This window comes from Mus musculus, chromosome 7, assembly GCF_000001635.26.
Source record: "Mus musculus strain C57BL/6J chromosome 7, GRCm38.p6 C57BL/6J".
NCBI classification, from domain to species: Eukaryota; Metazoa; Chordata; class Mammalia; order Rodentia; family Muridae; genus Mus; species Mus musculus.
In genome coordinates, this window is record NC_000073.6 from 37,322,501 (window position 1) to 37,347,773 (window position 25,273).

Consider the following 25,273-nt stretch of genomic DNA (forward strand, 5'->3'; position numbering starts at 1 on the left):
CCTCCCTCTCCCTCCTTTCTTTCCCTCTCTTTTTTAGACTGTAATATGGGCTGGCCTTGAACTCCCTATTCTCCTGCTCCAAGCTCCCAGTGCTGGGCCCACACTAGCACATCTGCCTAATGATACAATCCTGAGTCTCTTGCCTGTTCGGATGCATTTTGAATCCAGCTTTCCCTATATAGCTCAGGCTAACATTGAACTTTCTATGCCCCTGCCTCTGTCTCCTGAGTGCTCTATCCTCCTGTCAGAGACCTGTGTCACCTTGTCTGGCTTTTCTGTTTCCTCCTCAGTGGGTTTTGGTAGTGTGTTTCCCTCCCCCGCCTTCTCTCAAGGCCAGGGGTCTCCATGGCTAACTCCTCCCGCCTGAGGGTTTTTTTTTTACTTTATCATGCAGAAACAGTTGTGGTATGCAACAGATCTTGTCTGTCCTGTGAGCCTGGGAGCCTCTGAAGTATCCATACACTGCCACCTTCCAGCCTGTGCCACCCAGAATGCACACCATGTGGAGAAGATCAATCTGGTATTTCTTTGTCCCAGATCCTTGCTGGCTACCAATCTCAAAGGCCTGGTCAGCACCCTGATGGTCCTGCCTGAGGGGCTTTCTAGGCCCCTTCGGAACATCCCCTTTGGGTTACACCAGACAGCTCAAATTTCCAGTGTCTGCACCCTATCTGAACCCACCTCTCATTCAAGGACAAGATCCATGTCACTCTGATCCCCTAGGAAAAGGTCTCAGGTTCCCAGGCTAGAGCCATAGACTCTCAACATCTCCAGTGCCCCTAAAGTCCTCATATCTTCCTGTTTGATCTGGCCTGGGTTTGAGGGAATGGCTATAAACCCTGGATAGAGTTTTTGATGCTTTTTTTCCCCCTAAGGATATAGCAACACAAGGCTTCAGGTGGCCAACTTTCACCTGCAAAAGCCATTCTGCAAATTCTTAAATGTTGGGAGGAAACACAGGGGAAAAAAATGCATTTGCCTTCTGTCCTTCCCAGTGTGCTGCTGAGCAAGAACGCAGAGAACCAGCAGCAGGACTGGCCCACCAGCGTGATGATTGCCGCCTGTGTTTCTGCCACCTAGTTCTACCCTCGGGGCTTGGCCACCTTCCCATAAAAACAGAGAAGGCCCTGAGTGGGAGATGTGAGACTAGCATTGCTTCTTATTATTAGCATATATTAATTGCATAAGCTAATTGATTTCACGATGAGATTTTCATAGTTTTGCATCCTATACTTTGATCATATCCTCTGACTATTAACCTCTCGTGTTCCCAACACGTCCTGCTGGCCACTGGTTCCCTTCCCGTCCTCAAATACACCCCTTCTGTGTTCATGAGAGATAGATACTACTGGAGACTATCATTTGTACGTGGGGTGCCTTTGTTCTTCTTCATGCAGGATGCGGGGGTCTAGACTGAGGGCTAAATCATGATGTCACTGTAGTTTGGATTTTATCTGAGTGTGTCCCCCAGTGGCTCATACATTGTGAGCCCAGTACCTGGTGTGGCAAAGCTGAGAGGTGATGGAATCTTTATGAGGCAAAGTCATATGGAATTTGGTCTGGTTGTTGGGGATGCTCTCCTTGGAAGGGCTTATGGGATCCCAGTCAGCTTCTGTGTGAGTGAGTTATAACCCCTGAGTCTGAGTTCTTCTCATCAGCCATGAGGTCACTCCTTCATGGATACTTTCCTGCCAAATGCTGTCTGCCATGTTGTGATACAGCTAGTAGCCTTTACAAGAGCCAAACAGAAGGCAGCTCTGTTCTCTTAGATCTCCAGAACAGTTAGGTACAGAGACCTCTCTTCTTTATATAGTACTCAACCTTGGGAAGTTTGTTTAAGCAAAGGAAAGCACACTAAGATAGACATCAGTCCTAGAGGAAACAAATGGAGAAGCCACGGTGTGTCCACTTCTCCTCCCTTGTTGGGACTCTAAATAGGGCCTACGTAAGGATCAACAGATTTTGGACAAGTGATCAGAATAACACTGAGTGCCTAAAACTCAATGACCTAATTCACGAAGCCACCATCCCTGCATACACTAAAGGTATGTCCAGCTCTCACCAAAAAAAAAAAAAAAAAAAAAAAAAAAAGACCCATTTATAAATGGAAAGCTATAGAGCAGGAGAAAAATCAGCTTAGCATTAGTGCCTGTCAATACAGGAACAGTTGCAGGTCCTCCCAGAGGGTTCAGGGACTGGGACTGGGTTGGGGGGTGGCGGAGCAGTTAAGAGTGAGCACTGCATCTGCAGAGGACGCGTGTTCAATTCCCAGTCCCCATGTCCAGCAACTCACAATCGCCTGTAATTCTAGCTCCAGGGGCTCTTACTCCCTCTTCTGGCCTTCAGGGATACTGCACTCACATGCCTAAACCCGCACACGTATAATTGAAAATAATTTTATAATTACAAAATAAAAGCAGAAATCATGGGGAAAGGAGACAACGGGGAACTTCAGAAACACTTTCAAGTACTACCCAAAGCTTCTCAGACTCCAGGTGACTCATATAGATCTGGAATCAAGTCACTGATATAATTATTATAATTAATGTTTATTACCATAGCATGAAAAGTTTGGAGATAAAAGAAATTCAGATAATACGCCAATCATAATGTTAAGAGGCAACGTGTGGTAACCCAGAGGCCAGCAGACCCACAGACACAACTGACCAAACACCGATTGTTTATGAGTCAGCCTCGGTCACCAAGACTTTACAGAGCCCTCCACATACACGTTGAGTATTTTGTTGAATGGCCAATGCCTTTCATTGCATTCACCTGTCGGTATTGCTGAAATCACTCCCTTGAGGATCCCAGTCTCCAACCTTTGGATGCTCCCTTCCTGCAAACCCTGTCCCCTCAGGGTCCATGCCTCACCCCTTGAGCTAAGGTACAATACACAGAACCTTGAGCATCACCTCAGTTGGCAGGGAGTGGCTTTTCGAATTGGCCAACTTGACACAAAAGCACTTAGTTCACTTTCCCCACTAATCAATTTTTTAAATATTCATCAAGATTTGATCCTATGGTTACATTCTGAATCTTGATTTCTTGGTAGAGACAAAGATGATGGACGATTATTCTGGCAGATTCGGATACTTCCGTGGTCGAATCATTATTGGATTGGTTTGCTTTTTGAACGTCGTCGGTGAAATGGAATCTGTGTGCGAATGCATCAGGAGCTCTGGATGCATTCACTGGAGGGGGTAATCTGAGTAGTACTAGAATTTCAAGAAGTCTGGGTCGTTCTACAGCCTTGTAAGTGAACATTTATAGATGATAATGATAGTAGCTTAAGACCCCAACGGCCTCATTCCATGGTTCTTTATAATTGTTTCTATACATTTATCCTCAGAGTTGAACTCCATGGAAGTTTTGTCAAGAAGTCATATCGCCTCCACTGTACACATGGGGAAGTTAAGACCCAGCCAATCTGAAAGATCTGCATTCAGACCAAGCTTCCAATGCACACAGTGTACTCTGAATCTTTAATTCCCCAAATGTGCACAGGGACTTCCCTAGTTAGTTTCAGCTGTTGACTTCATGCAAACTAGAGTCACTCAGGAAGAAGCCATCACAAGTGAGACATTGCCTTCATCGGACTGCCTTGGATGTAGCAGGTCACGCCCTGCTGAGGGTGGTGCCATTACCTAGGCAAGTAGTTAGGTCTGAGCTACACTACATAAGGAAGCTAGCTGAGCCAGCCAAAGGGGAAGGAAAACAGCAGGAATCCAAAAAAGCCATGCAATACCAAAACAAGAATCAAGGTTAAGTGTAAATTTTAGCACACGGTGGTGAGATCCTTGATTCTCAAATGAAAGGTGTTCAAGACATTTTTACACACCCTACCAATTTCTGAATCAAGGCAAATCCCAGTTTCTGTCTCCCATCAGCCTATTTGAGGCCCCTTATATGGAACTGCCTTGTGTATGTTGATGTCCGCTGTCTTTTGATGAGAGAATGACAGCAATGGGTTTCAAATAAGCCACAGTAAAGAACACCACAGAATACATCACTCTGCACATCCAGGTCTCACACTTGGACAACAGAAGGGGCTGAGAGGCACCACTCCGCTTAGGAGCCTTCTAATCCTGTCTCTGAGGTAGATAGAGACAGAGCAAAAACTTCACATACAAATGGGGCACATTATGGACGGGGATGAAGCTGGTTCAGGCATCAGGGGGACAGGGCTGTCCCTCAGTTGCCTACAAACTTCCATCTATCCATAGTGTGATGAAAGATTGGCCAAGGTACCCAACCATACTGTAGGAGACCACACATGAGCTGGTGACAGGTGTTCATGAGTTGCAGATAATGACTACCGATCTCTTTAAAGCACAGTTGGGTCCAACAGTTTTAAGCCTAAGAAGGGTCTGACCCATTAGTTCCCACTGGACAGACCAATCAAGGTGGTGGCAGTGAGCAGCAGCACCCCACATTGGGGACAGCCTATGGTCGGGTACGAAAATGAAGGGCCCTTGGTCGGATACCTTCACTTGTTTTCTGGTGTCTTCCTTCTCTATAGGAGTGGTCAGGTTTAGGTCTGGCAATGAGTTTGGAATCAGATTACCACTTCCCAACTTGGTTGCTGCTTAACAGTAGAAGGAATTGTCCCTCTCTGTCTGATCTGGATCCATTAACTGGATCCCCCTCCCCCAGTTCCCCATTCCCACGGCCTTGAAAGTGAGATGTTTCAAGTTCAGAGGAACCAATGTCAGTGGATGCGTTTCATTGGAATGACGTTTTGCAAACGCAGCTTGAGGCTTGCTGAGCACAGAATCCCCTGCTAGAAGGAGCTCCTGCAGATGGCAGGACTGGAGAGAGCCTGAGTCCAAACAGCCTTGTGAGACCGTGCAGGTTGTTGAAGAACCAGTAAGGATTCCAGTAAGTCACCTAAGAGGCCCTCTTTCTATCCCTCTCTCCCCTACCTCAGAGATTACCACCCCCTGGCCATGTACGATGTCTCTCTACTCTCCAACTGCTCTCTACTACTCCTTCCCTTGGGGTCTTTACACAGCCCTCCCCCACCATCCCAGTGTGTTCTTCCATTTCTGCCTTCACCTTATCCTTCAGCATAGGATACCTCTGCTTCTGGAATGACTTCTTGATTGTTCTAAACCCATCATTGTGGCTGTCAAAGACGTGACTTCAGTCCCACTCTTAACGTCAAAAGCTGAGCAAGTAAAATAGCCATGCCTGATCCTCTCCAAGAAGACTAGTAACACCATGAGGACAGGGGCCCTGGGGTTTTGTTGAGGGAGGGGTGGTTCATTTGTTTGCTTGCTTGCTGGCTTGTTCTGATATTGCTGTTAGCTATTACGACATGACTCAAGCTCATCACAGACATCAGTATTTTTCTAGCAGCAGATATGAGTGAAACATGCAAGAGCCATAACAGGGAAGGAGGGAGGGAGGGAGGGAGGGAGGGAGGGAGGGAGGGAGGGAGGGAGGGAGGGAGGGAGGGAGGGAAGGAAAGAGGGAGGGAAGGAAGGAAGGGGGGAAGCACAGGGCCACTGGGAAAAGAGAGAGATGCCTGACAGGGACGGGGGCAGGCAGCGGAGGATTCTAGAAGAAGAAGAAGGTAGCTCAAGATGAGAGATGAGGAGGTAGGATGCTCACAGGCCACTGGGACATCATCTCATGGGGGAAAAAAGGTGATCAGCCTTTCCTAGTGCTTCAGCATCGCTGCAACCCAAGCCACCACAGCCCTTGTCGGTCAGAGTCGGAGCCCCACACTGGAATGGTTCCAGATGGCCCCCATCATCCCCCACCCTCCTCTCTGGACCTCTTGCTTTGAGGCCATCAACATTTCCCATCACTGCCACGCGAAAAGTAAGTACATCGTATGTTAATTTGTATTGTCACTGCACCGTAGAGCCGTGGTAAAGAACACATTCATTTTTAATCCACTATGAATAATATATAAATATGTATACAATGTGGAGGGTCAAGAGGGGTGAGGAGAAAGCAAGCAGTACATTGTTTATGGTGAAAGTTGGGGAATGAGATATTTTTCTTACTTGCTACGATGGAAATAGCTATTCTTTCCCTACACCTAAGGGGGGAGAGGAAAATGCCTGCCCTTGAGGGGCCATCCATTAGTTACAGTTCAGCAACGGGCGGCAGCTTCAGAGAGCTGCGGCTTGGTGCTTCCACACCTTCTGAACTGATGGCTTCTCTTGGGTATAGGGCAGAGGATGAGGGAGGGTGTTGGGTGGGTGGGCGAGTGAATGGGTGGTCAGCCCCTGGCATTCAGTAATGAACATAGTCTTCGGAGCATGCTCAAAGCAGTCACCTTCATTGATTGGTTCGCCAGAAGACAGCAAGGGGGCAGGGGTCACAGGAAGATGACACTCTTCCTCTTTCACCGGTATAGATAGAAGCCTGACTGAGCCAAGGAGATTTTTGGTCAAGCTGATGCTAAGCACGTACTCATCTCTCTGACCTCTCTGGATGCTGCCTCCAAGCCCTTTTGCCAGAGGATTCTCTACGAATATATTCTAGGAGGTGTTCCATAGACACAATGAAAGTGTGTATAGTGTGTGTGTGTGGGGGGGGGGGCTCATGTGCATGGACACAGGACAGGACACATCTCCGGAAGACCACCAGATCCTTGCACTGAGCACATAGGACAGCACTGGGATATTGGCTCAAGAGAGACGTTCATTCTTCAATGTGACAGTTGGTCCTGAGTGTCAACCTGATGGACTGAGAGACAGGAAGATTAGCAAGCATGCCTCTGGGCATGTCTTTGAAGAGCTTTCCAGATCCAATTAGACAGTGAGTAGTCCGACTTAATCGGTGGTTGAAATCACTGATGGATTCATGATTTGACTAGATAGGTGGTGGAGCTGAGGCGAGCAGGGCTTCCTAGGAGGAAAATGATCGTGCGGAAGTGTCCTCGGGGACTCGTCTGGCCCCTTCGGTGACTGCCCTGTTCTGTTTCCCGTCCACTATGAGGTGAACGTCTGGGCTCTACAATGCCATCCCTGTGTGATGGATTCAAACTGTGAGCCAAAATAAGGCATTCTCCCTTTAGGATCTCTCAAGTACTTTGGTCACCGCTACAGCTGAGTATGAGCACCTACAAACAGTTGGCTCCAACACAGCCTCCCACTGTGGACACTAAAGTCTGTGGATCTACAGCCTCTCTGTAAAACAGCAGCATCAACGTGGAACCTATTCATATCCTTCCTCTTTCCTCCTTTCTTCTTTCTCCATCTCTTTTGTCTGCTGCTGCTGCTGCTGCTGTTATTGTTTTTGTTGTAAGACAGGCTCTCCCCATATAGCCCATTCTGGGCTCCAACATATGGCCTAATGTTCCCAAGTGCTAGGATTATAAGTATGTATACACCTAACTTGTCACATACAATATAATCATGTCTAGATTATTATTAAAATGCTAATAAACCTTATGAGCCCCTACCGCTCTTGCAGTTCTGTTCACAGCACCCATAAGGGGTGGCCCGCAACCACCTAGAACTCCAAGGTCAGAGGTTCTGACCCCCTCTTCTGGCCTCCACAAGCACTGTACTCACATGTACACACCCACATGCACACATAACTAAAATAAGATGAGTCTTTAAGAAATGATGGACATAATGAAAGTGGTATGTGAACAGCCGTTATACTCTGCTGTTTGGAGCACGGCTGGAGGGAGAGACCTGCACTGTGTGTTGCATGTTCAGTACAGACACGATCACCAAAGGTCCAACTACACAACAGTAAGTGAGATGCCAGGTAAACAATGGTATTCAAGAGAGACTAGAAGACAAGAAGAGTTGTGGGTTATGTCCACATACCACTTCATTTACTTGGATCCTTGATGGTGCTCAGTATATACTTAAAAACACATCTTGAGTTGTGAAACTTTGCAGAATCCCTGCCCTCTGCCTTATGTTCAATCTACCTGCAGATGTGTGGCTAGCCGATCTGAACGTCCAAGTAACTACATTTCCATCCTGCAACCCATCGGGGTGTTGTTTTCTAAAGGGAGCAAGGGTGGAGTGGGGAGGGGCAGCCTTCATGGCTGTCTCACACAGGGCGGAAGGCTTGGGAAGAGCTGCCTCCCATAGCCACAAAGGAGGCTGATGACAATACAATGACATCTTAGCCAAAGTCCACTAGACTCCCAAAACAACATTCCGCACAACACATGCTAATAAAGTAGGAAAATGGCTTTACCTACAGAGCCAACTAGGATAGGTTAGACAATCAGCCCCCCAATGCACACGTGCCTATGCTTGGGGGAAAGCCATGGGGCAGGGCTACATTAAATGCAGGTTCAAGGACAGGTCTGGCCTTTGAGGTGATGGTTTGGTTTTCCTGGGTCCCCTGTCGTCATATTCTGCTCTCTCTAAGCTCACAGTTTTGACCCTGATGTTGTGGAGTCCTAGTCTAGAATGCCTAGAAGATTCTTGGTCCAGGTTCAGGGCCTGCAGGGCAATGAGACTGCTTAACTTATACAAACAGGGACCTCCAAAAAGAGCGGCTTCCTTGGTTGCATATATTACACTTCCTAAAATTTCCCCCCTAATTCTGAGTAGGTAAGAATGCTCCAATCAGGTATGTAATTCATGTTTTCCATTTTCAAAAAAAATATTCTTTCATCTAATCAAAGACGCTAAAACACTTTGGAATAGTACAAATAATTTCATGTTTTAAATTCCAAGTGATTTGGGTTTTAATTTAAAAGGCTACTCAAAAGCATATTCATTTTAAAAGTGGAGTCTTCTCCAGGTGGTAACTCATTGGCAACATCACCGAGAAATCATGTTTAGATTAATATACAGACAGACTATGGGTGTGTTATATAAAGTATCCCTGCATATATTTTTATCATGGTCCTACAGGTCTTTTATGGTGTTTATCAACTAGGAGGGTCTAGAAAGATTGAAACTGATTTCTAATGCCATTCTCAACAAAATGTTCGGGGAGGAGGGAGAGGGAGGCAGAGGGGGGAACCTCGCTCTCTCGGTCAGGTCACAGTCCTGCAGATTCCCCAATTTGTCACATCACAGCATCTGTGACCATGAGTTCATCAAAGGCAGGCCTGTGGGTAGCATTTCAGAGGCACACTGTAACCAGCCCTTTGGAGAAGTGGTTGAGGACTGAAGAATATACAAGATGATCCCAGAACATTTGGTGCTGTGAAATAAATTGTTGCTTTTTAAAGCCTCCATTAAAAGGTGCACAAGGGCATCTCCAAACAGCGTGGAGCCAGAAAGGAGCCCCGAAGGCTCAAATGCAGAACATTTTCAACAACAAAGTAAATAATATCGCCCCAAATCATAGCCTAATGTATAAAATAAATATCCACAAGTCACACTGACATAAATGATTGAATCAGTAAATATGTAGGGAAGGATCTGTAAATGCGAATCGCAAATAATTCATGTAGACCTTGACTACTGAGGGAGGCAGAGACAGGGTCCCATCCTGAGGCATGGGGTGTCTGGCACATAGAGGGGGGCAGTGTTATTGTGCAGAACTCTAAGTGAGTACTACCTTAGCCAGGTGCTCAAGGTCACAGTGGCAGGCATCCTTGATTAGGTACAAGAAGGACACTCTGGGTTTGTCATCTTTCTTCCCCAAACCCCGAGCTCCAGTCTAAACATGAGAAATTACAGCCGAGGGACATCTTACAAGGCACAGTGCTCAGGACAGCCAAGGTGATCACAGACAGAAGACCCTGAGATCTCACAGCTGGGAAGAGTGGAGGATACACGATACACGACACCTCACGCAACGTGGCCTCCCAAATGAGAGCTCGGAACAGAGCGTGGACATTGAATAAAAGCCAAGGCAGTCTGAGTAAAACGCCAGCCGACTTAACAGCAGTGTATCAATATTGGTTCATCACTTGTGATGAATGTAGTTCAGTCATGTATAAGACGTTCGGGATAGAAGGAAATGGCCGAGAGACCCGCGCATCTCCTCACTACCTGTGAGTGTGCTTTGTTGATCTAAATCGGTACGAAAATAAAAGGCTCACTTTCAAAGTTCTCTTCCGTGCCATCTATCATTAGCTGATGGTGAAACCTAGAGCTGATGTTCCGTAGCAGAAAAATCCCAACACCTAACTTCAGACTAAAAGTAACCACAGCTAAAAGTATGGCCCTGGTGCAAGACGCTAGCAGGTGGGAGCTGGTGGAGATGGCTCAGTGATGAAGAGCACTTGCCGCTCTTGCACGGGATACAGTTTGGGTTCCCAGTGCATCTGTTGTCTCCCGATCTGATACCCTCTGGCTTCCGGAGACACCTGCACATACATATACTTGGGCACAGTCACATACAAATTATAGAAACTCATATAAGATAATAAACCTGGCAGGTGGCTTGCAAATTATCCTGATAAGACAAACTTGATGGACTTAAAGAGGAAGCATCATACCACCCCTACCCCAGACTTGCTACCAAGGTTCACAGGAGGTATCAGCATGGAGCCCTGGTAGTTTTGATTTCTGAATCAAAGCGGTTAAAGTAGAGGCTCTCAAGTCATAACCAGACCTTGCTTGACTGGGGCTGTGTGCCCCTTTGGGAAGCGACTTCATCCCTTGGATCTCAGGGATGTAAAATGGGTGTCATAATACTGATAAAAGATAAGACACGGGTCGGTTTGTGATTTGGGTGGACTGAGAGAAAGTCCGTAAAATATTTAGCATGTGGCTCATAAGAAGAGTCAAATAAAATTTTCCTGGGTGTGGTTAGGATATGGAAACACTTCCTCTCTGAAGTTCCCATGGAGGAGGGGGACTCTGAGACTCTGAGAGGATGCATGCTTGGCCAGGGATACCAAAGTTTGGCTGTGTAGTCGGAGCTGAACTGACCGTGGCCTGTAACTTTGGGCACAGGCTGGGAAGAACTCCAACAGGAGAAGCTGCAGAAAAGGGTCTTTGGCTAGTGGGGGCTTTGCCAGGCACAGTCTACAAGAGTCCAGACCACCCTACCCTCATTGCAAGCAACCCTGGACACTGCAAGGGCTCCCTGCCATGCTCCCTTGTCCTTCACACACACACACACACACACACACACACACACACACACACACACACACACACACACACGCGCGCGCGCGCGCGCGCGTTCTTTGCTCTCTTCCCAGGCAGCTTCAACTCCCATGCCCAGACCACTCCCTGTGGTTCCAAGTCACACCACATTTATTTGTTTGCCTCGGGCAGCCATGGTCTGTGGAGCCACCAGCCTGCCTGGGTGGTCAGCCAGCCGGCGGCACAAGCTCCACAGCCACTATTGATCTGGGATCTTAAATCATCCCCGGATTTTATGAAAACATTTACGTTTATCATTAAATAACCTTCAAAGGGTCGATGATCTTACTTTCCTTCCTTCCTTCTTTTTTTTTTTTCTTTTTTCTTTCTTTTTTTTTTTTTTTTTTGAAGATTTTCAGCTGTGTAATATAATAATACTCTAATGAGACTCTGGGTTTGTCTCTGGGCAAGTGCATTTAATATTGAAGGAATTGCTAAGAGAGGCCACACGAAGGCGACGTGGGCCTCAGGGTGACGTGCACCCCAGGAGAGGGACACTCGTCAGGACACTTTGCTGTCTGTAGCATGTGGGGGTGTGGACACTGTGCTAAGCAATTTTGAGGTTCACAAACTTAGGATAAAAGAAAAAGTGACTCAGAGATATATGCTATGACTCAAACACAGCTATCTTAGTTGTTTTTATATTTTTTAATATATTGATTTCAAGATATTAAACAAAATAAAGGCACTATTCAGAAGGCAAACATGAGAGGGACTCTAACATCAGCAGCTGTAACACCTGCTAGTCATACCAGCCTCTCAGCCTTCGGGGTGATGAGCCAACTCTGATACCTAAGCCCCTGGGCAAATGGAAGGAATTCCTGAGGCACTAACTGCCAGCCCTGGGCTGGGTAAATCTTGCTAAAGAACAACTTAGACCACAGAGCCAAAGGGCTCCTTCAGAGTAACGGGGAGAGCTCTCAGCCATACCCACCTGCCAGCATGAAGCCCCATCTGCACTTGTGTGTACCCCTTCACCATGGCCATTCATAGGTCCTTGTTTGTCTTGTCTCCTTTGCCTGGCTGTCTAACTTACCATCCCTTCCTGCGATGTATACTGCTGCCATTGACTTTAGAATGGTGTCCCCTCTTGTGCCCGGAGCCCCCAGTGAAGCTGTCACAACACCACACCATCTCCCCCTTACAACCCACCATCTCCTCTTTCTTGTCAAAGGCATGAAACAGGCACTGGAGCATGTCCTACCTGGCAAAGCTTCCAAAATTATGGGTCCCTCCCTTCCCCAGGAACTTGGGAACCTTAGCAGCTCTAAGCATAGAAGTGGCTGGATAAAGAAGGAAGCTGGAGGCTTCCCTGGGGTGAGCAGTCCCCTCTGCCTAATCCTTATTCTTCACTTTAAGGAGCTGGGAACATCCTGGTGGGAGTGAGAAAGAGGCCCTAACAAGGCAGATCTTGGACCTTCTCTTCCCAGTTTCTGGCCTCAGGGAGCTCACAAACTCTTCCTTGCTCTCCTCTCCTCTCTGCTCCTCCCCATGATCCTGGACAGCTTCCTTCTTCCCCTCTTCTTCAAGGCTGCCTCTCTTAATGGGTGACACCACACACACACACACACACACACACACAGCCAAAAAAACAAACAAACAAAAGATTTCATACTAAAATATGGTTTTCCAGTTCCCCTAGAGAAGTCAGAAGGTCTGGCAAGATCTTCCAGGAGGCAGCAGATAGCGCCCCCACCCCGCCCCCAAGCCACCCCTGGAATGCACTATGTGTGCCCATGCAGGCGCTGCCAGCATCATGGTTTTAGCTCAGCTTCACAAGGTCCTGTGTACAAGCCCAGCCTTACCTTGCAGTGAGTGGGTGGGAGGGAGGGGTGAGGGTTTTACATCCTTCTCAGCACCAGATGGACCTCATTCCTGTACACACCCAGGGAAACAAGCAAGTGGGTGGTCGTGGCCTGTTCCCTGGCTTCCTGTTTTCCATTGTGTCTCTGAAAATGAACACATCAGCTCTTCCTTCTAGTTTCTGGTTTGCGGTAGAGTTTAAGTGCCGGAGGGGGGACCAATATGGTAACGAGGCTTGTGCCAAGGGTGTGCACTGCATCCCATTCAAAAGACACAGTGGTCAGAGGGAGGGACAGCTCTAATACAGTGAATAAGGAGGCAGTCTACCAGAAGTTGTTCTCCAAGATTACCTGTGATAATCCACAACTTACACACAGCACTCATCAAAACTAGCACGATTTCTGTAGGGTGTGTGTTGGGGGAACCCTGTAGATGGCACCTCTCTAAAAACTGGGGTCACCTTCTGCCAGCTGCAGTGCCATTCTAGGTCCTGAGGTCAGAGAATGTGTGATAGAGAATTATAGACACCCCATTCCTTAAAGGAATCCATGCCTGCTGGTTACTCACCCCCGGGGCCTTCATCCACGGGAGATGTATGGACATGATATTTTGAAATCTGCATTTTCCTAGCGTGCTCCCTTCCCTGCAACTAGTTCTGGAACAATGGAAAATGGTGTAGAAAAAAGACAGAAACATAAACTTTCAGACTGCTGGCTGCTACTGTGGCACGCCTATGAATGAGTGAGTGAGTGAGTGAATGAATGAATGAATGAATGAATGAATGAATGAATGAATGAATGAATGGTGCCCTCAGAAAGGTAGCTATCTCCCCACCCCACCCCTCTCTCATGGAGTCACAAAAGAAACACAATTCCTTTCTTCTCTTTTCTTCCCCCTAATAAAAGGCTCTTTCTAAAAATCAAAGGTGTCAGACTTTGCTCTCCCTTGCTGGCATGATCCAGAAGATGGCTGAGGAATGACAGATGTCGGCATCCAGCTGCAATGAAGCATGCAAAAGTTTCTCTCTAATCCACTTATTTCTCTGTAGTCACGTAAACCAAAACAAATGGGCAGGGCTTTACATTAGGATGGCAGGGTGGGGGTGGGAGGGACGGGAGGGACCCAAAGCCACAGCACTAGGACTTCCATTGCATAATGCAGCCTCCTCCACGCCATCTTGCTATGATTTTTCCCTCTGCATAAGGAAAAAAAAAATCTCCCTATAGCGTGAAAGGGTCCCTCAACGCAGGGGATCCAGAGAGTCAGCTCCTATGTCCTTTTGTCCCATACAAGATGACATTTCCCAAAGGGGCAGTTGTAAAGGCAGGATAAGGGCGTCATTAGCACAGGGAGGCCGCAGAACAAGCACCCACACGCAGGTACACACAAGCACCCTGTGACACACACATCACACACCAACACCCTGCTAAACTAACAGGATCGGTTTAATCACCAGCACCGTCGTTTTCAACTACTTGAATAAATCCAGGGGAATTATAAACGAAGCCCGTGTGTAATTAAAGTGAGGGTTGTTAGACTCTTCATTTAATAAAACACTTGAAAAGAAAAAGCCCTGGTAGGTCTTTTTCAATGCCAGGGGAAGCCGAAGGGGAGGGGCGCGCGCGCGCGTAGGCGAGAGAGGCCGGCCTCTTTTAGCGTGTAGCTGCGCCCACCTTGTGAACCCATTCCCCTTTCAATCTTGTAAGGAGCTGGGAGGGCGAGGATCGGGTCTGGGGCTCTGTCACCCGCCAGCAGTTGTAACAGCTGCGAAGCGCTCGTTTCAGTGCAGGCGGCAAGGAGAGATGTGACGGATTTCGCCCATGGCAGAATGGCGTTCCGTTTCTGGCCCTTCAGGCAAAAACAGTAAAAGAAAATTCGAGATTTCCCCCCTTAAACTTCCCACAACAACCTCAGCAGAGCCACATGACTCGCCTTCTACAATCTTCCCTGGTGTGCTCACTGCTACTTTGGCAGGAACTCAGAATTACTGTTACATAAATTCCATCTGATGCCAGAGAGACCATCTGTGAGCGGGAGCTGCTTCACCTACGTCTGCCTGCAAAGCCACTCTCCCCGAGACAAGGGAGAAGGGGGGAAAAGAATTTGATTAATTTGCAGAATGCTTGTGATTTGCTCATATATTATTATAACTCCTCATCAGCACATGACAAATCCCCAGCCCTGGGTGCAGGCACCCGTTTGATTCCAGCAGTTTCTTGCGTCGACACCTGACAGACTGCGGAGCTTCTAATGACTTTCAGATGCTTACAAACAGTGATTCTATCTTCAGAATAAAAAAAGGGGGAAAAATTCCATAGGAAGAAAAGAGGAGTGCACTTCTTCCTCTGGCGCAGTTCCTTCCTGGGTACCAACATTGATTTAACTGGGAGGGTGGCTGAAGCTTCTAGAAAGGGGCCCTCCCAGGCCCCACCACGGCTATGACCACACTGCACATAGAAACAAAGACCCCCGGATTCTGGAGGGCAAGTCAGCCGAGGCCACACTCCGGTGATGCCAGACGGTGCCCAGGTGCCGGCCAAGGCTAAGACGGGGTACTCTCTCCCAGCTTCTGCGTTTCAGAACCCTGGTAATTTTGTCCACTTTTAACACACCGATCATCTCTCGGCTTCTACACACACACATCTGTGTGCTGACTGCAGTTTGGTTCCCGCCTCCCCCCCCCCTCCTCCTCTTCTTTGCTTTTAAAACTCTGATTATGCCTCCAAACCTCTGCCTCTGTACTTGATTGCCTGTTTTAGATTAGAGATTTTTAGCCAGGAGACAAAGACTTCCGAATGCACATTAGTCCTGCGTATGAGGACCCACAGAAGGAAAAGCGATAAAACGCAACGTGCCATCTGTCCACAAACAATAACCTGTGTGTTTGGAGGCTCACAAATTACTTAGCACAGAACCTTCCCAAATTACAGAGCCTTGAGACAGAGCAGAGCTGCGAGTGAGACCCTCTTTGATGTCCTTCGGTATTTCCCACCCCCTTGTGCTCGCCCCCCAAATTGATTGCTAACAGTTGAGGAATGTCTCCGTGACAAGTAGATTTTTATTATCTGCATCTTCCCGGTTACATTTGGCCTGGGACCCCAGCAGGCGTGGCTCCCCCCAGCTGCAGCTGCTTGGGACAAGGGGCCCAGATGCAGTCTGTCTCCTGCGTGTGGTTGTGAGCTTGGGGCGGGGGCGGGGGGGGGGGCGGGGGGAGCAGGTCTCCTGATCAGGTCCCCTTTTGATACAGAAAGATCCCAACCAACTCTGCCTGCCCAGAGAGCCAGTCAGATGGCTCTGCTCAGGAAAAATAGTCAAGGTTTTGTTGGAGACACGGTTAGTCTGTTCAAATTGCCCTCTTGCCCACCTTCAGCCTTCTCTCCAGAAACTGTCTGATACCCGTCCTTGTTCTGACTCTAAGAAACAGCCTCAGGAGCCCACGGGCCATCAAAGACTCATAATGGTTAGCTAGTGTCTGTGGTTCCTCCAGAAAAATGCCTTATGAAATGATTTAGTAAAATGGAAGGCAGGGAAGAGCACGCGCATTGCTAAAGGAGGGGAGCATTTCTGTTTGTGGCTGGCTAGCAGGTTGACTGGCACTCCGTGCCTTTTGTTTGTAGGGCACAACAGCTGTCTTACCTAACCTGGCCCAACCCTTGTGTGGCTCCCCCGTGGCAAATCCTCCCACTTCCTGGAAGTGGAAACTGAGGTTCTGAGAGAGTCCAGTGTGAGTCTCAGGGAAGTTGTGGCGGCTGACTCCTGAAACTAGGCAATGGCCCTGGGCCACAGATGAACCCCCAGGTCCTGTTTTAAAGATAAGACCCTAAAGCAGCAGGAGGGATTAGTGGCATCCAGTGAAAAATGCCCGTGGTTGCTAGGAACAACCAGACAAGGGTGGACACTGCAGATGGAAACCTGTATGTCTTAACAGAGTTTCCAAATAGACACATCAATACACACATGAACACATAGACACACACACACACACACAGAGAGAGAGAGAGAGAGAGAGAGAGAGAGAGAGAGAGAGAGAGAGAGAGAGAGAGAGAGAGAACCTGAATATGACTGAATATGAACTATTAACTCCGTGAAGCCTCGTTCCCAGACTCACTTCAGTATAGAGACTCAATATTCCAAGTCTTCTCTGGACAGGGGGACTTTTTGCCTCTACTTGGGGGCTCAGTCTTATAGGAATGTATAACCCTCGACTGTCCAGCAAAGCCAGGCAGCCGGTAGCCTGGTAGATGATGGTGATCAGGTAGATAACCCATCAGGAGTCCTGGAGGTTCTGAGAATGCACTAGTTTTCATGGTAGACTCTTTAAATCTGAACTCAATAGAGACAAACTTTAAGTAAGGTTTGGCTGGAATGCACCGGGGTGGGAGCATGTCACTTGAGTTCAAAGAAACAGATATTTATTTGTTTTAATACGCGATGCCAAATGGCGAGCCACACTGCCATCCCAGCATCCCAGTTGCTTTCTGGTTCCAACAAAGAAACCGGTCCTGTGTTTCTTAGTCTCAAATCACAGGCAAGGACATTCTATGGGTTTGTTTGTTTGTTTTCTGCCACTGCTACGGTCACTGTCCTCATTTACATATGGATCCAGATTTATAGTTAGCAAATCCTACGTGTGACACAGAGAGATGGAGAAGGAACTTCAGGGGGCTTCAGCTGGCCAGAGAGGGTGGCCTCTCATCTCTACTGTCTGTCTGTATTCTAGCCTGGAACTCACTGTAGATCTCAGTCTTGAAGTCTTAATCCTCCTGCCTCAGCCTCCTGCACTTGGAGATCAAATGTGTACACAAACATATGCTGCTTCGATTTTAATTCTTTGATATATTTTTGACATAGGTCTCACTATGTGGCCAGGACTACCCTCCAGTGATTCTCCTGTCTCAGCCTCCCAGGTGCTGGGATAATAGGGCAGGTCCCCTGCCTCCACACTGAGTCACTAGCTGATCATTTAAAACATACAAGCACGTCTAGGTACATTTCCACTGTCGCAACGGTGACCTTTCCCCCAGACGGGTGAGCTTGTCTAACTCCCTCCTCTCCACAAGGGACTTGGGATCCTTGGAAAGGAGAGGCTCCCCAAGTATTCTTCGGGGGGGGGGGCACTTTCTGTTAAGATGTGTCAGGAGGAAGCATGTGTTAGGGCAGCTTGGTCTATGTCATTCTTCCATCCCAAAGAGGGGTGCTTTCAGGTTTCAAGATCCAGTTTTGGACATGAGCCCCTATCTTGTGGGAACTTTACAGTTCGATGAAATCTGAGAATGATTGCCAACCCCAGCAGGCAGGTGGAAGCCATAGGACCCTGACCTTGGTGTTGGGACAGGCATCTCTCACCCCAGCACACAGCTGCACAGCCTTCGGACAGTGGTTTCCTCCCAGCCCCTGAAGCCTCACCTACAGAGAGGCTGGTGCGTTTTCTTTCTCCCAGCGAGTGGCCGGGCCCCCTGGGGGTAACGCCCATCACTATAATCAGAGAATCTGAAGCAGCTTCATCTACCACCTGGATTATAAATGTCAACCACTGGTATTCAGGAGAGGCCGTTGTCCTTAAAGGCTATGGTTGTCTTCTCTCTAGTCCTCTCTAGTCCTCATAGGAAGAAACTTGCCCAGTTTGGGAGCCTGCAGTGTGGGATGCTGGAGGAAGGGGCTCGGCCTCCCAGCTCATCTTGGCCCCAGCAACAAAAAGGCAAAGCTGTCACTAAGCCTCAGACATGACATCATCCTCTTCAGGTGCACATGTAAGGCAGGTGAATATTGAAATCCATCAGTGTAAAGTGGGAGTCGAGAGTCTAAGCAAGGGAATTAAAGCCACCCGAGTAAGAACATTTGATACACCGACCCTAACTGCCTTTTGATATAGCATTTTACTACACACTTGGTATTATGGATCCATAACATATAAATGTGTATACTGTAGGATATATAAAAAGTGGCTGTAGTTGTCAATATGCATTTACACGCTGTATTAAGAATGTTCTGTAAAAAAAAATCTCTCGGGATATGATGGCCATGTGTCGCCGAGTGAGTGAATCTACTTTAGAAGATTGGTGGTGGTGGTGGTGGTGGTGGTGGAGGTGTTCATTTTCAGCCCTAAGGAGTTTTGGTAGATAGAACAGCCCAAAATCAGCTGACATTTTCAAAAGTCCCTTGACACTCGGAACAAAGAGTCTTCCAGAATACACTTTCCTCAGAGCAAGGAGTCAAAACTACACACAAAAGCCAAATGTCTAAATCCCCCGAATCTAAGCATGGATGGGGAGCGGGAGACGAGGGGGCACTGGGGTTGGTACCCCAGAGCCGCTGTGGGTGCCGATTCTGCAGACACTGTGGGGCCCACTGTGCAGCCTGTAACACAGGGTGCTGCTGGTGGGGCTGCGCTGATGCAGAAGGCCAATCTGCAAGCACCTTGTTCCTCAAATGAGTTTTATAGTCAGTCCTCTTATTCTGTTGCTTCCAGTCTTCCTGGCAGCCTTAAGTGTATTGTTACTCTCTTCAAAAAAAAGAAAAATACCATGTAAAATGTTACCAGCTTTCTATACACATAATAAAATCAATCTTTTGCTACAAGTCTGTTAAATGAAATAGCATGTCCCCAGGAAACACAAGAAGTGTCAGTGTCTGAAAAAAAATATATATATGTATATATATGAATAAAAGTAAAAAAAAGAAAAACCCAAAGGTCAGAATAAAATACAAAGCAGCTCCTGTAAAACTAAGAATAGATATGAATACTTGCATGCATTCTATATAGCATGTGTCCTCAAAATGCCCCACCAGAATGCATGCTGGAGTTCCGATCTGTGGCGTCTTTTAGGCGTTTGCGAAGCCTTCCTGATTCCCAAGATATAGACATTGCACCCATTGACAAGAAATAGACCTTTTGAATTGAGCTGATAAGTTGAAGTGAATATGGCCTTGGATTTCTACTAAAGAATAGGTTATTTATGAGGGATCTATCACCCCAAAGCCTGGTGGCTAAGAGCAAGCAACTAATAAACAGATATAGCCACTATTTTCCCTTTTATGTGGCAAAGGCTTTATCAACAGATCATATTTAAATAAATTGTGCAAACTAAATTCCCAGTTAAAGAACAAACATCTTCCCATGTCTAATGTGATGGACACGAGGCTGATTTGAAGCCACATGCCATCCAGGAAGAAGGGAGCCCCCTGGCATAGCCAGGACTGAAATCCATCAAAGTTCAGATTTGACTGTCTCCTTGAAAGCTGGACGTGGCGATTCGGCAATCTGCGATTTATTTAATTTTAATTAAATTTTGTTTCACATCCTGTTTTGCAAGTCAGCAAGATGGGTTTTGTTTGCCAAGAGGGGGAAATGACACAGAAGGAGAAACTCGCTGTCCAGGGCGGATCAGAGGTGTGAGGCTGGCGTTAGCGAGGCTGAAGCCTTTCTCGGGAACACAGGACTTTGTCTGCAGAGCCTGTCTGGCCCTCAGTATCGCAGCGCCGCTGTCTCCTCACTGAAGGGCCTATTTGTCTGCTTTAAGTGAGATCACTCAATTCTCAAAAGTCAGTGGAGGGCTGTGGAAGGGGGAGGGTTCGGATAGGCTACTCCAAATAAGTTCCATTAATCAAAAGACACAGTGTAATGTAACTAATATTTTACAATTAGGGAAGCCAAGATGCGACTAAAAGCCATCTATCTCTCTTATACCACATGATCATCGATTCATAATCGGAGACTGAGAGTTGCACAAAGATGCATTTACCCGGTGGGGGGAGCCGGGGGGAGGGCCGGCCTGAGCCGAGATAATGAACGTGGTGAGGGCTCACGGCGCTGAAGGCTGAGAAGAGATGACAGAGAGGCTCAATGCTGACGGATGACATGAAGACACTAGCAGATACCTGACAGCCCGCGGGAGCCTCTGCGCTCTTCCCCCCGCATTATGGTCCTCAATTATCCTGGTAAGGGACTAAGGGGGGCACGAGGAGGCCGGCTGAGCCCGTGGTCATCAGCTCTGGGCTGACTTACCACGCTGCCACTATGCGAGGGGAGCAATCCTGCGAACACCACTCTGAGGGGCTATAGCTTCCTTTACCAAGGCTTTCGGGCACATGGGGGGGGGGGACAACGGGGATGCCCAGTTCGCCATCTGTTTTGTAATAAAATTCCCAACTCTTCAAAGAGGCTCATTTTTTTCCTTTACTGCCACCTTCAGGGAAAAGGAAGAGTTGGTCCCCCCCCCAAAAAAAGAAAAGAAAAGAAAAAAGAAAGAAAGAAAGAAAAAGAAAAAGTGAAGAGTGGATTCCTGGGCATTGGGGGGTGGGGGGAGGCTGGTCTCTGTGAAATGAGTCCCTTAGGGACAGCTCAGACTCCTGAAGTGATCTTCTCAGAGCTCCCCCAGTGAATAACGTGGGGTGTGCCTGCCTTAGTCGGGATCTAATTGCAGGAGCTAAGAAACCGGAGTGTGCCGGGGAAGCAGGGGGGGGTGTGTGAGCTCAGAACCCCTCAGTGAGCAGAGGCTTGGGGGACAGTAATCACAGCAAAAAGCACAAACTTTCCCTGGCTTCTGCCTCAGCGCATGCGCGGCCACCTGCTGGGGGGGCCCCTGCGTTCCCACATAGGTTCAGATCCTGCCCCTTAGTTTCTTTGTAAAGACGCAGTTGGCCTCCTCGTGGAGAGAGTCCTCAGAACAAAGGAGAGTGGTGCTCCAGGAGCCGCAGAAACTTGGCATCTTAGAAAGAATGTTGAGGTGGCAGGGCAGGTGGCACGGTAGACGGGGATCCAGGCCTCAGGGAAGGCCAAGAGCCACAGTGGCGGCCCCACCGGGCACAGCGTCCAGCAACTTTTGCTGCCCTGGCGCAGGGCGCTATTTCTTTAAAATACAATACCACAGTGATGTATTTATGTAATAAAAATAAATCCATATTGAAGCTGGAGATCTGAGGAGCCATTTCTACAGCGTTTGTGGGACCGGGGGGCGGGGTGGTTGGTTTGGTTTGGTTTGGTTTTCAATCATTACGTGGCTAACAAATGTATCACTTCCCTGCCTGTCTCTTCCCTCTTTCCTGTCTATTTCAGAGTGCTCCCCATGCCCAGTCTGAAAAGAGACAGGCTGCAGAAAATGCCAGAATTCTGTGTGTATGAGCCTATACAATCTCACTCGGGACATACACTAATGAGAGAGCTCCCTTTGAAAGAGTCCCAGGTGCCCCTGCCTCCTTGCTCTGCAGAAACACCCAGCAGCACAGAAGAGGCTAAGAGAGGGCGTGGGACGCCACTTCTTGTTCCTTCTGAATCACCTTGCTCTGTCACTCCATCCCTAGGGGACGGTGGCTGGCTCAGAGCAGAGGATCCAGGGACACACGGAGTGGTTTGCTCAATTCTTTGTAGCACCTTAATGAAGCTCCCCCACCCCAAATTTACCTAAAAGTGGGAAGGACAAGCCGACTCTGATACCCCAAGAGAGGTGCTGAGTCTGAGGTAAATCAATTCTTCTGGTTTCGGCATAGCTGTAATTGAGACACCCATTCAAAGACCATGTAACTCACTGAATCCTGCCAGAATCGCAGCCAGAATGGCTATAACAGGTTAGGTTTGACTGTCCCAGACACAAACAGGGCACCATTCCGTCTGCCCTTGGGGTGTGGTAAGGCCAGCTGTGCTAGTGAGCCCAAGGTCAGGCCCTAGCTGCTGCAGGTGCTTACCCACCATCACATCGCCGTGAGTGACATCACTGTAGGTAAAACAACAGGACCAAGTGGAAGGTGGCCGGCAAGGCCAGCCTTCCAACAGGAAACTCCAGGCCCAGAGTTGAGTGTGGGGCTGTCAGCACTCACCATCACCATGTTGCCTCTAGATGAAAAGGAAAGGAGAACCCGCAATGTTCAGAGAACTTGACTGTATTTGCCAGAACCTCTCAGTCAGGAAGCCACCGAAAACCCAGCCCATTGTCTCTGGAAGCAGTTTGTGCTTCGAGACGTTGGGGTCGGCATGGATCTGAGTGGCATTGCTTCCCACTCACAGTTCTCTCATTGTGACTTGACCAGACTGAAGACGGGGGGGGGGGGGGATTGGACAAGGGGACGGACACCCAGTGCTCCAAGGGGATGTGACAAGAGGGGTAGCCACAGGCTGAGGGACTTATGCAGTTGGCTTGCCTCGGCCACCTTGCTTGAGGAGAACTGTGGCTTCAGTGTGTCTTACAGGGCCTCCTCCTATTTAGGGTATAAAGGGATTGGGATGTGATTGGGTAGAAGACAGCTGAGAGAATCGTTTATTCTTCCTGATTCTGAGAAGCCAGCTCTGCAGTGATTTTTTTTTGGGGGGGGGGCTCCCAAGCCACAGGCTCCGTTAGTTGTTGCACCACAAACTCTTGTGACCGAATAGATTCGGTTCCATCCTTTCTAGAAGGGGGTGAGTTTTGAGAGATCCCTTGAGCTTGAAAATATGTACAGACAGGTAGGAACCATCAGGAGGGGACAGTAACAGATGACAGGCAGATGTCCCCCAACCTCAGACGACACAGCTGGTAAAGAATTAAACCAGAGAGATTTTGAGATGGCACACAAAACTTCCCCGCAGTAATTTTACTGGCTTTAATATGACAGCACCCTGCAAACTCCATACAAATCATCTGAGAGAATATTAAACCTGGGCAATGTTTTAAATCCCTCTTTAGAATGATGCTCATCTAGAGCTTGTATCCAAATTGCATACAATTTGACCCAGTAATTCGCCACATTTTCATATCACTTGATAATAGGTTGAAACTATTGTTCAAATGCAAAAATTTTGTTATCTACCTTGCCGGCCTAGGCCAGGCAGAAAATTCAGAGACCTAGGGAGCACGCGGTTATTTGTAGCCATAAAGGTGGTCTCTAGTGCCACCTAGAGGACAAGTGGCTGCATGGCATGTGAGTCACTCGGAGGAAAATTAAATACAGCTGAATAATTGAATGAGGGCAAGTTGAATCAGGGGTCACCATCTGTTTGACTAGAATTGTTGGCACATTTCAGCTAAGCCTCGCGCGCCTCGTAAACATGCTTACAGTTATCATAGCTCGCATTGCCCTAAAATAAAAGAGAATTGGTCCTAAAATAAGCTTGAACTAATTATACATATACCATCTTGTCGTCATGGAGACCAGAGTGAAGGTCACCATATTCTTACGGCTTTCGTGAGGGTGTTGGTGCCAAAAACAGACAGGTGATTCTTTCTATCCTGTGGGGAGATGGCGTCTCGGGGATGGATGGCAGAGGAATAGAGAACAAGCTATCACCCATTTCCCCCAACCCATTCTCTCTGATCCCAAAGGAAGGCAGGGTAGGGGTTCTCAGAACTGACACCATACCTGAAGCACATGGGAAGCCTCGGCAAGGGGGACATTGAAGTGCCCCTGCCAATGTTACTTAAACTTCTTCCAAGTTGGACCAGCGGCCCTTGGGGATAACAAGGGAGAAGACATCTTGTCAAAGAAATGGGTGTAGTGTCTGAGTTGGATGCCCCTGCCAGCTTTGTCCAGGAGCTGGTCACTTACCAAGAATCAACATGCTGTGCCCATGTAGGCCGTGTGTGCTGCTGTATTTTCCCAGCAGACATGAAAAACACAAATTCACATGTTGGGGGCGGGGCAGAGAACTCATGTCTTGCCTCATCAATTTTTCTGGTGGATTCCCTCCCCAAAGGGGAAACCTCTTGTTGACCTACATCTCTCTGCACACAGTGGCCTCATTGTCAACATATCTGGAGACAGGGTGTGGATAAATCCCAAACCTTAGTGTGTGTGATTGTGGCTTAAGACCTGTAGTTAGGATTTAGAGCTCCGGCTCGTGTTAGTAACAAGGGCAATGGGGTTTAGAGACGGGAAGATGGGACTCTTGAACATGGGTCCTCCAGCCTCTCCCTCCTTGTTCTCTTAGGATCCTATGAGAACCTCTTTCCCCTTCTCTTCCAGCCTGTGTGGCTAAGAGCATCCCTCTCCCTCTTGCACTGCCGTGTATGCACAACGCGCTTTTGGACGCCACAGTGGAGTGACCCCAACTTCAGTAAAGCCTCCTTCGGGATGCAATTAATGCCTGTTGTCATCCACATTGGCTGGGCTGACACCATCTCAGATTCCAGAGGTGCCATCAAGGTGTGGGGGGGCGCTACCCAGAGACCAGAGGCTGCAAATGGATGCAGAGCGACGACTCCCTTGCCTTGGTAATTAAAAACCATCAAATGAGCTTGCATCTCGACGATCTCCTGCCTCTAGATGCAGTTGAAGACCAGCTCCCCGGAAACCAAATTATGACAATGAGGAAGGAGGAAAGTCGAATAAGCAACCCAACACTATCTCTCTTGGGCAGAATGCCATGCTAAGGGCTGGGAGAAACTCCCTTTAGTCTCCACCGACCTTCTCCAGGCTGCCCTCCCAACAAAAGGGGAAAAGACACACCAAGGAAGGAA

General features: G+C 48.0%; 1 protein-coding gene and 2 long non-coding RNA genes across 20 annotated transcripts in view; 2 read left to right on the top strand and 1 right to left on the bottom strand.

Moving 5' to 3' along the window:
- Positions 1-5,394, top strand: part of Gm30544 — a 6,937-nt gene extending 1,543 nt beyond the window's left edge. For 2 of the 6 annotated variants that reach the window (XR_003946748.1, XR_391285.4), the window contains exons 2-5: positions 395-520; positions 996-1,140; positions 3,056-3,255; positions 3,353-5,394. This is a non-coding gene — a long non-coding RNA (predicted gene, 30544). Of the gene's footprint in view, positions 1-394; positions 521-995; positions 2,046-3,055; positions 3,256-3,352 lie in introns of all 6 variants that reach the window. The other 4 variants (XR_391286.4, XR_003946749.1, XR_881990.3 and 1 more) reach the window with 4 other exon arrangements.
- Zfp536 (zinc finger protein 536) overlaps positions 1-25,273 on the bottom strand; it is a 456,017-nt gene that overhangs the window by 4,478 nt on the left and 426,266 nt on the right. The window lies entirely within an intron of this gene.
- Positions 5,479-7,423, top strand: Gm30483. The gene is made up of 2 exons (XR_881989.1): positions 5,479-5,829; positions 6,374-7,423. It is a non-coding gene; the product is annotated as a predicted gene, 30483 (long non-coding RNA).